Source organism: Sinocyclocheilus anshuiensis, unplaced genomic scaffold (assembly GCF_001515605.1).
Source record: "Sinocyclocheilus anshuiensis isolate Anshui unplaced genomic scaffold, SAMN03320099.WGS_v1.1 scaffold593, whole genome shotgun sequence".
Lineage (NCBI taxonomy): Eukaryota > Metazoa > Chordata > Actinopteri > Cypriniformes > Cyprinidae > Sinocyclocheilus > Sinocyclocheilus anshuiensis.
Window position 1 is genome coordinate 52,406 of NW_015540876.1, and position 11,691 is coordinate 64,096.

Consider the following 11,691-nt stretch of genomic DNA (forward strand, 5'->3'; position numbering starts at 1 on the left):
ACCTCTCAATTTCTCACACACACACACACACACACACACACACACACACACACACACACACACACACACACGCAGAGCATCTTGGGCTCTGCATACTCGGGGGGAGAAAGTGTGAGATGTCTTGCATCCTGGAGACCGGCACAAATTTAATACCAGGCTGAGCGTTGCTACAGTCCCAGAGAACCCACAATAATGCAACTGCTATTCCCAGTCCAGGCTTCCAAAATAAATGCGTTTATCGCAGTTCAGCCTAACACAGCGGTGGAGAAGTGCTGAAAACCGCGATGACAACAGCTGCCACGACTCACAAACACAGCGCCAGGAAGGCCACAAACACAAAAGCAGACAGAGAGAAGCTCTACAGGAAAACAACAGACTGAAGAATTGGAGTGAGCAGAGCCGAAAAGCAATATCCTTTCATTTACTTACACCTCTCTGCCATGAAACCAAGACAAAGAAACTAAGACAACCTGACAATATAAATAGAGTTTCTCACATTAATAAATCTCTCACTGTTATTTTTTATTTGTTTTTTTTTTCTTCTTCAGTATTTTATTCTATGTAGAGCTTTAATATGTTGTCATTTTGTTATATACAGTATGGGCAAGTGACAATAAATAATAAAAAAAAACTGCTGACACACTACAGCAAAAATAGAAATAACTGACGTAAAACCATGTTTATCTGCTGAAAATACTAGTTCTAATAATTTTGGCCACCACTGTGTATATATATATATATATATAAAATAAAACAACAATAGTAATTGATTGAAAGTTCTAATTATATGTTATATGATAAACATCCTGTGATTTTATATTTGTGTGTTTCAACCCTCTGGGGTACACTCTTTTTAATGCATCCTTGAAATGTGTTCTTGTCTTATTGGATCCATCCATCACAACACACATTCATGATGAAAATATCTAAGACTGACACTTTGCAATCAACTGAGAGCCCATAAACTTCAGGCTTTATGAGACTGTGGACTGACGCGAGTCGGAGAGACCTTAGCAAACCCCTTCCTGAGTTCACACAACAAGCTACATGTGGCATCTAAATATATTTACCACATGCTACTTTCTCGTTCAAACCACCTGCTCACAAAAATTCACATTGCGTTATGCCGTTCTAGCATTTTTGATGGATGAAATGTGTCTTTGTTACAGACTTGCGTATAATAATTTGCACCTGCATTACAAAAGTACGGTGGCCTCCATCGTATCTCCACAACTAAAACAAGCCGCAACACAATGAAAATAGCACAACACAATGGAAACAAGCCAGAACACAATGGAAACAAGTCACAACACAACACAACGAAATTAGCACAACACAATGGAAACAAGCTGCGACACAATGAAATTACCACAACACAACAGAAATAAGCTGCAACACAACAAAATTAGAGCAACACAATGAAATTAGCACAACACAACAGAAACAAGCTGCAACACAACAGAAATAAGCTGCAACCAATGTTCCCTCTAAGCAGCGCGTGTTCGAGTTGGAGTTATTCAGAGTTAGAACCGGTGAATGCGGTTAACAGGTTTCATAGAAAGAGAAAGAATGATGTGCGCCGAATCAGTCGCTGTAGAATCGAATACGAAATAGCTCAACACAAGAGCTAACGCAAACGCAATGACATGTGAAATAAAACGTCATCATGTTTTAAAGAAGAGTGGTTTGATTAAGTGGTAGAAATAGCGGATGATGGGCACAAAACAGTAACAAAACTCTGAGACAGTGTGCAAACTCTACTACATGGGGATGTTTTAGATAACTGTAAAAGAATTCACATATTCACGTTTTTTGAAAATATTTATTGAAAATATTTGTTTTTTTTATATTCTATTCTATTATATTATAAGCCTAAATAATTGACCTCAAAAAGGGAATTCATGAGCAATAACTATTTCATTTTTTCATATTTGCTATATTATATTACATTATATCATATTACATTATTATAAATAATTGAACTATTCTGTGTGAGATAATTTTTTTAATGATTTTTTAAAATAAAATTTCTTGGCAAGTAACACGGCACTGTAAAAAAAAAATTCTCAGGTAACCTAAAATGTGCATCATTCAGTTACAATCAAGGGTCAAATCAAATATAAATAGCACATTAAAGTTAAAAGTTACACACTTTTTTTGTGTGCGCGCTGTACAGGTCTGGTATACTTTGGTATTCTTTATATATAAAGAATGTTTTTGCTCAGGTGGCCGAAATGTCCGCCCAATAGAGAACATTTTTGCTCAGCAAGAAAAAAAATTAGAGGGAACATTGGCTGCAACACAACGAAATTAGCACAACACAACGAAATTAGCACAAAACAATGAAATTAGCACAACACAATGAAATTAGCACAAAACAACGGAAACAAGCCATAACACAGCGAAATTACCACAACGCAATGAAATTAGTCCTATGCGTCGTGTTGTGGCAATTTCGTTGTGTTGTGCAAAACTGGGCCACCGTATAAAAGACACCAAAAAAAACAAAACAAAACAACAACAAAACACAGGGGTCTCAGAGTCAGAGAGAGAGCGAAAATTTCAGTGTTAATGGTCATATTAATATCTGACCTCACGGCTGGAGAAGAATGTTGCTGAATTAATCAAATACAATCACAGCTAATTAAAAGAAAACAACGGAATTTTGGAGTGATGTGAAGAAATGACCACTATTGCAGTTTTGTTCAAAATGTTTCACATCTATCAAGGCTAAATGCATGTTTTCTTGTATACAAATCTATTATTTTCTTGCCTTAAAACATCACTGTTAATTAAAGAATAGATCTACATCTAACCTAAACACCAAGATCGTTAATGAATACGAAGATTGTATCATTTATCTGTGACTACAGCGAGCCTGAGTCAGAATCGAAGCAAGGAGATCAGGTATCAGTTTCTTAAAGGAATCTTAAACAAAGCAGCTTACTTTTCTGCCGTTCTCATCTGAAACATCACTGATCCCTTAATGAAATGAAATAAGCTCTGAAAATCCTCCCCTACCCACAAATTCGGTCTGTTTATCAAATGACCAGAGGGACTGACCGCAGACGTAATATCTGATAAGGAGCCTAATCAGGATCCCCGTTCGAAGTCAAAATTATAAGAACCCTTGACTAGACACTGATAAGAGGCTAAACTTTTTCACTCAGACTTTAGGTACTCCTCTTATTTCTTTCTTTCTTGGTAATAGATGAAAAGAATAATTCACCAAAAAAACATTTCCTAATTTTTTTCCAAACTTTTCAAACTATGTAAAATTTTCTTGCGTGGAGCACAAAAGGTGACTTTTTCAAGTGAATAAAAACATGGTCCTCAAGCTCCAAAATAACTGAAAAACAACCATAAAGTATGTATAAAGCATACAGTTTTCTTGGTACAGTGGGTTCTTGAGAGAGTAGTGATGTTTGATTCATGAACGACTTGTGAGTCAGATTAATTGGTTGATCTGGATTACAAAATCGGTCTTGATTTGGTCGCAAAAGTTAACAGCTCACTGGAGGGGAAAATTATCTGTGAATATTTACTTAGATTTCAATCTGTCCATCACACAAATTTAGTCGTATGGATTGTACGTCCTTTTTGAAGCATGAAAGCTTTGGTACGCATTTATTGTACTGTAATCGCACAGAAAAGCGCAACCAGTACAATATTCAATAGGGTGAGTAAACAAAACAAAAATACACTGACAAAAATATAAAATAAATAAACTAATGCATGGTTACATAGAAAAAGAAAAGCAAGGCAGTGAAAAACGTATTCTGTGTATGCGCCTATTAGGGTTGTTGCTGCCCTGAGTTATTATTAATGTACATTAAATATATGGTTAAATACAGTTTATAGCCACTTAATACTAAATACAGCAATGTACAGATAAACAAGCTAATCAAAGTCATTGCAAAGACATAAAAAGCGTTGAGCCATGCCTCATCCTCTGGGGTTTCACTGTAAAGGCCTCTCCCCAAGGTTCTGTCCACCGGAGACACAATAATCAGTCAGCGCGGGAAACGTCGCCTCGTTGCTAATTAGAACCGCTGTATTTTTAGAAGTGCTGCAAATGCACGGCAAAGGCACTCAATGCCATCTGCATTGTACGCATGGCAGAGCGAGTTTCTACTTAGAGAATTCTTCGCTTGCTGTCATTGCATGTTTTTATCCCCTCTCTTCCCATCTGACTGAGAGGGGATGTTGTTTATATGCTGATGGATTTGTGGAGAAGATGCTACATGAGTGGTTACTTGCATATTTTACTGAACATACAGTAGGCTTTCTTCAATACTGAGCTTAAAATATGCACTTACTTGCAGTAAAATGTCTTTGTGATTTGGCTTATAAGTGTTAATGTGAGTTTAATCGTATTCCATCAACTTTCCTCACCTTTGATCTCCTTCTCATTCTTGAACCATCGGACATCAGCCGCAGGTTTGCTGCCAGAGGTCACACAGGTCAGAGTGATTTGATCTCCCTCCATCACAGGCTTGGTGAGTCCATTGATCTCTGGTTTCTTAGGCACACCTAAACATCGAGGAGAAAGAGAAAGAGAAAGAGAGAGAGAGAGAAAGAGAAAGAGAAAGAGAGAAAGATGGCTTAGCACTTTGGTGAGTTCAAAATATGAACAATAGGTAAGCGTGAATTTAATGGAAAAAGATTAGAGATATTTTATTTATCATCTTCTATGAGCTACCCCAGTTCTTTTATTTTGCCTGGGTTTTTTTTTGTCGTTCAATGAGGTTAATTTAAATTTAGACCCTTTATTCAGTGGTTATTTGATCATATTATTGCAGAATTTAAAAACAGTACAGTATCTTCAATAAAATAGAGTTTATAACTAGGGCTGTCAAACATTTTTAGATTTAAAATTGAATTAATTACATATGCTGGTTATTTAATCAAATTAAAATGTAATTAATCACATATACACTACTGTTAAAAAGTTTAGGGTTGTTTTTATAATTGATATTTTTCAAATCTATCTATCATCTATCTATCTATCTATCTATCTATCTATCTATCTATGTAAAAGTGTCATTATTTGCTCAATTTAATGCATCTTTGCTGAATAAAAGTATTATTAAAATTATTATTTTTACATCTTGCTGACCCCAAACTTTTGAAATGTAGTGTATCAACATTTGCTTAAATGAAGATAAAACATTAAAAATCAGTCTGTCAATGGCCTACAATCCACAGCAATCCATTTTATCTATCTATCTATCTATCTATCTATCTATGTAAAAGTGTCATTATTTGCTCAATTTAATGCATCTTTGCTGAATAAAAGTATTATTAAAATTATTATTTTTACATCTTGCTGACCCCAAACTTTTGAAATGTAGTGTATCAACATTTGCTTAAATGAAGATAAAACATTAAAAATCAGTCTGTCAATGGCCTACAATCCACAGCAATCCATTTTTAAATTGAGCTGATGGTTTAAGTACACATGAAAGCCCAAATTATAACATACAAAAGATTCATGTGACTTGATTCAAAGCAATGGTCATAATGTATCCTACCACCATCACAAAGATGGTGAACCTCAAATGAAGCAATCAGCATTTCAATCTTATGAAATATTTCAAGCACACAGGAAATTCTGTGGTCCACAAATACATTACTGTGTCAGGAGCTTCCTCTCTGAGGTAGCGGGCTGAGACAAAGAAAAATCAATAGGAAACATTAGTCAGGAAAATTAGATATTGGGTTTGCTTTGATTGAAGATGAGATCAGACGTTTGGCGTTCAGTTCACAGGCCTTATTGCTCCCCTGAGTAAGAGGCCTTAATCACATTCCTAAGAAATAAATCAAAGCAAAAACAACCACAATGTACTATGCATTAAAAAGCAACAGAGTAAATACATCAGTCATTCTACTGCAGCGTGGCCTGTAACCTCCACTGCATGACGTGCTGTTTCTGAATACTGTCCCAAGATCAAGAAAAACCTGAAGATGCCAAGCTGTCGCTTCTGATTGATTCATTTCTTGGTATTTGATACACAAATGTTTTATACAAAACCACTTAGGGTGAAATTCACTCGCACTCGCACTACTTTGGTGAGTCGTATTTCAATGTTTGTGCACATTTCCAATTGATCGCGGCAGCTGTAATTCATCAAACGACGGAGAACAGTGTTCTAATCGACATTTAGTCCAGTCCAGCACACTTTTGATAGTTTAAGAGTCGATTCAGATGCAGCGACGCTGTCCAGTCCCAGTAAAGTACGCCAGACTGCGCTAGTCTGCCGTATCTGCAATTTAGAGATCGATCGACATGTTACTGGATCAAGATTCAAAATGTTGCTTCAGAAAAATGTTGTACTTGTAAAAATTACATTATCCATTATATATGTGACAAACAAATGCGTAATATCCATAACAACATATGTAGCAACATGTTTAATTAATAAATAAGCATTGTGTACTGTATATTACTGCTTATTTTTCCAAGATAATAATTACAACATGTAAATTAATTGTAACCATTCATGTATTCACAATGAGCAAAACATTAATGCAATGCAGGCTTGTTGACAGAGTGTACAACTGTAATGATTTTAATGGTGTACGCCAACTAATTAAAATGAGACTAGCTAATTGGGCTCCTAATTAATGCAGAAATATGGCATTAAGCACTGTTTGTGGGCTGTCACAGCTGACATTAACTCTGGTATGTTTGGGACTTGATAGAAAGTCTGTTTGACTTTTGATTGGCAAAAGTATAGTAAAAGTTGATAGAGGAAACTAATTAAACTTCTTTCTGTGTCATTTCTCAACACTGTTCTGTGATCATCTGTGTCTTTGTTGAAGGCGACCGGGTGAATCCATTTAATTAAATCCTGATCCAGGCCAAAGTTAGATTTGCAACGCCCCCACTGAGGTAAAATTCTAATTATCTATCTACTTTCTGGAAACGACAAATTTGGTCTTTTTCTTTAGACTTGTTAATGGTTCAGTGTAGCTGCCTTCAAAAGGTCTCGCTGTAACCCAGTGCAGACTGGTTGCACACATTTAGTAACAATATAGCAATATTTCTCTCCTTCAATAAATGCACCCATCCATATCCTAGTTTTCAAAAGTGTTGATAGGATAAAACAATTTTTTTTGAAAAAAGAAAAAAAAAAAAAGATCAGAAATGCAGTAAAAACAGTAATATTCTAAAATATTATCACAATTAAAATAACTCATTTCTACTTAGTAATATATTTTAAAAAGTAATTTATTCCTGTGATGGCAAAGCTGAATTTTCAGCATCATTACTCCACTCTACAGTGTCACATGATCCTTCAGAAATTATTCCAATATGCTGATTTCATGATCAAGAAGCATTTTATAATATTAGCATTTAAGATGTGACATTTATTTTTTTATTTTATTTTATTTATTCCCCCTCCCCCCTTTTTATATAAAGGATTCTTTGATGAACAGAACAGCATTTATTTGAAATAGAAAAAAATTGTAACATTATAAATATAAATATCTTTACTGTCATGTTTGATCAGTTTGCATTGATTTGTGATTGCAGTTTGATTTGTGTCTGTGTATACATATAAACATTCATTGAAACTTTTTTGCTTTAAATAAATATCTTTCTTTAAATTCTAAAGACACTGAGTAAAACATTTTCAATAAAAATGTAGGCCTATAACTGCAAAAGTGGCATTTAAAAAGGCAGATATACTACACTGAATTCAGAACTAATGTGAACAAAACTGGCTTGTGAAATTTTGGAAAGTAATGCATCAAGGCTTAATAACTCAATGCTTCAGCTGGCTGATTTAGGATGTAATCCCACACACATCATGTGTTAAATGATGTCTTACCCAGGACGGTGAGGAAAGCCTTGGCTGTTTTGACAGGCATGGTGAAGAGGGAGCAGGTGTACATCCCCTCGTCTGCCAGCGTGACCTCGCTGATGCTGATCGTCAACTCCTGCGACGTGGCTCGGACCAGCTCAATCCGGTTATCTCTCAGCGCTGCCGGAACAAACAATCAACAGAGCACCATTAATTATGACACCTTCATTAGCATGTGCCATACTCAAGATTCTCTGACTTCTCCAAACCACCCCAAGTTTTAACCCATGAATACTGACCAACAAACAAGACGTGGATGCACCGAAACATCAACAAATTGCAATTTTAACCTAAAAATTAATTTGAAAAAAGTGAACATTTCAGTCCATGATTATGTTCAAATATTGTGCTGAGAATGAAGATCAATTCTTTGCTGCAGGGAAAAAATTATTTTACGATGGCTTTCAGTCTGAGGGCAAATGGAATATGGATCAGTCAGGATTCAAATCTAACATAATTTCAGTCAATAGTGTACAGAATGAGCATTCATCGATTTGAAACACACATGCTTGAGCTCACCTACTCATTTACAAACTCGCTATTTATGACATTTGCAGGTTCTTTACCCAGTCGAGTATGAATAAAGGTAAAGTTCAGACTTATTATGATTGTGACCTCTGTGCAAAAGAGGCCTAAGGATACGGTTTAAGTTATTACACCTTTTAATGTCCATCATCACACAGGCCTAATGGAAAGATAAAAGTGCTAATGCAAAGGTCAAAGGCTAACGGGCCATTATTCCCTAGGCATCTTTACCATGCTTTGTTTAATGATAATGACTATACCAGGAAAAAGTCTGGCAGATCATAAGATATTTGCCATGTGGCGGCACAGTTTAATCAACGGAGACAAGGTCACTAGTTCTAACCTTCTGCTTTCCATAAAACTCACTCAGAGATTTTGAGCCTCATTGACGCTCTGTAACAACCTCCCGGAATATTCACCGATGAGCTTTATGGATCTTTTTTCTCAGGAGAAAAGAAAGAACACACCCTCATGGTCAGCCATCAGTGTGACCTTTCAAAGCTCTCTTAATAAAAAAGTTGGTCAATGCCTAAGCCGTTAGCCTTGTCATATCACCTGAAAACTTTAAATTGAATACAGCAGTGTTAGAGAATAGTCCGTTAAACTGTAGCTTCCGAAGTTTCCAGATACTCATTTAAAGTAGTTTAACCACAGTCAAGGTGGTTTTTTAAGTCTTTAAAAAAAAACTCACCACTAATAAAACGATGTACATTGAAGTTATTTAAGAGGGAAATATCTTTTAAATTGTGTAACTGTTTGAGATAATATGCAGCTAACCCAAAAATAACCAGGATATTGTATAATATATATGGTTATTTCATATAAACAAACAAGGACACAAACAAGTCAGTGAATTATTTAATTTACAAGAAATCTCCAAACAAACAGATACACTAAAATTAACTGGATGTGTTTATGTGGATGAAAAATGAACTGTGTTACAGGAAAAGCTACATTATTTAATAAAATTGAGTAGTGTCACTATTTTCAGCTAGAAAAATCAACAAATGCAGTCATGATTGTCTTAATATTGCATTAAGCTATCACAGCAGGTTAAAGCTCTCAGCCACATCGAGCTGTATACACCAATTACTATGTTAAAGGAACTTTAAAGGAAGTGGAAAGTGGAACCACGCAGGCACACTCCGGGTATCCAAACAAACATCCCACCTACACACCTCAGCGAGGCCAAAAACAGCCTATCTGATGTTGTGTGTTGACCATGTGTTTTCAGACGTGGCTCCCCAGAGGTCTGAGTGCAGCTCCCTCTGGACAGCAGCATCTCTGAGGTAATTGAACATAATGAGGTTCATTACAGGAAGAGCGGCAGGCCAATGGTGGAATGAAAAAAGAACTTGCGGTACAGGCTGTTTTTAATGACTTCCTGTCCTCTTTCCCAAATGAAGTGCATTTCAAATAATGGGACCACCATGGCAGTACAAAAAACAAAAAAAAATAAGTTTATTATTTCAAATTAGATTGGATTCAGATGTGACTACCGCTGAGTTGAAAAAAATCTTCACAATCTCTATTTGTACTAAATATTGGTTATTAAACTCCCAAGACTGAACTTTTACTGAACTACTTTCAGCGTTGTCTGATTCCCAAACAAATGACTATAATGATAATTTTTTTTTGTGTCAAAAACATACATTAACTAATAATTTAATCTATTAAACTACAACTAAAAAAAAAAAGAAAATTGAATGGAAAATAGAATAAAAAGTTGCTATTTATTATATTTTGAATGCAATTTATTCCTATGCCTTATTCCATTTTATGAACAAATGACTCTTATGAAGCGGTTCTTTTTAGTGAATCAAAACATACAAAATAGGATTCACAAACACACGACTCTTATGAACTGGTTCTTTTTTAGTGAATCAAACACATACAACATGACCAGTGTAGTCTATTTCTATGAATTCCACTTCTATATTCCAATTCCATTGGGAAAAAAGTCTCTGATGATCACCAATGCTGGATTTTATTTTATTTTATTTTTTTAATTAAAATTACAGTAAAACTGTATAACAGTAATATTGTGAAATATAAATTTAAACTATTACTTAAAAAAAGAAAAAAGTTTATTTTAGTATATTTAAAAAAGTAATTTATTCCCATACCTTCCATTTAATGCTTAAACGACTCTTGTGAATCAGTAATCAGTATTTTAAAAAGATCAGTTTGAATGAGCCTGAAACACTGCCTTGAATAATTTACAGCATTAAACAAATCGAGCAAGACTTTCATTCGCTGATGTAACTGTTGGACAGTGTTACTTGAGAAAAACTAGTTGTTTACATGCTATTTAATCTCATATTTCACTGTACTTGTTTATTTTTTATTATTGTACAGCCAAATGATTTTGGCTTTACAATAATAAATGACTTTCACTTTTTTTTTTTTTTTTTTGAGGAGGCACTGCTCAAAAATCGCCCCTGGAACAAACCCACATGCACACACTCCTGCACACAAACTCTCTTCAGAATTCAAACCTCTACATGAGTTGAGGCGTAGATGCTCTCTCTACTGAAACTAATGCATCACAAGTATTCAGTGGAACGAAGGCTTTGCTGGGCATACACATACATATTGAACAGACTCTGAATTGTGCACATGGTCAGATGACCATTGTTCACTCCACAAATATCTGGAAGCTTATGCTGCTTATTCTTGGGCCCTAAGCCCGATCCCACAGCCTGAATCCGACTGCTGAACAGAACTACGATGCTTCAGAAAAATGCCAGTAATTTCTGACAGTTCTGGATATGCCAGATAAACATTCTGTCCCCATTCTGTAGAGCGGAAAGGGAGGGATATTTATCCATCTCGGACTAAAGCTGGGATACTTTGACTAAATGGGATACTCTGAGACAAGTTTTTTTTTTCAGTCTTTAAGATGCCACGGACCCCCAAATATAGGGACCCGTTTTCTAAAATTTAAAAGGTAGCTATATATTTTCATGTATAAAGACTACATTTAAACACTGTAAAACCGAAATAAATAAATAAAACATTTACAAAATATGATTTCAATCTTTCTGTTTAAAAAGGCTACTTATCAATTTCACAAGTGAAAATTATTTTAAAGTAAATCCTACATCAATTTCTTTTCAGTGTAATGAGAACGTGTAAAATGTGTAAAACATTATTTGTAGAATATTTTGTTTCTATTACATTATTCCATATCCCCTACTCATCATAGTACTGTAATGTTAGATGTATTGTCTATTTATTTCAATATTTGTATTTATTGTTTATTGTAATCATTTTTTTCATTCATTTAAAATAA

General features: G+C 35.0%; 1 pseudogene; it reads right to left on the reverse strand.

Annotated features, from left to right (window-relative positions):
- The window catches only part of LOC107688290 (cell adhesion molecule 2-like), a 512,567-nt pseudogene that overhangs the window by 33,527 nt on the left and 467,349 nt on the right, over positions 1-11,691 (reverse strand).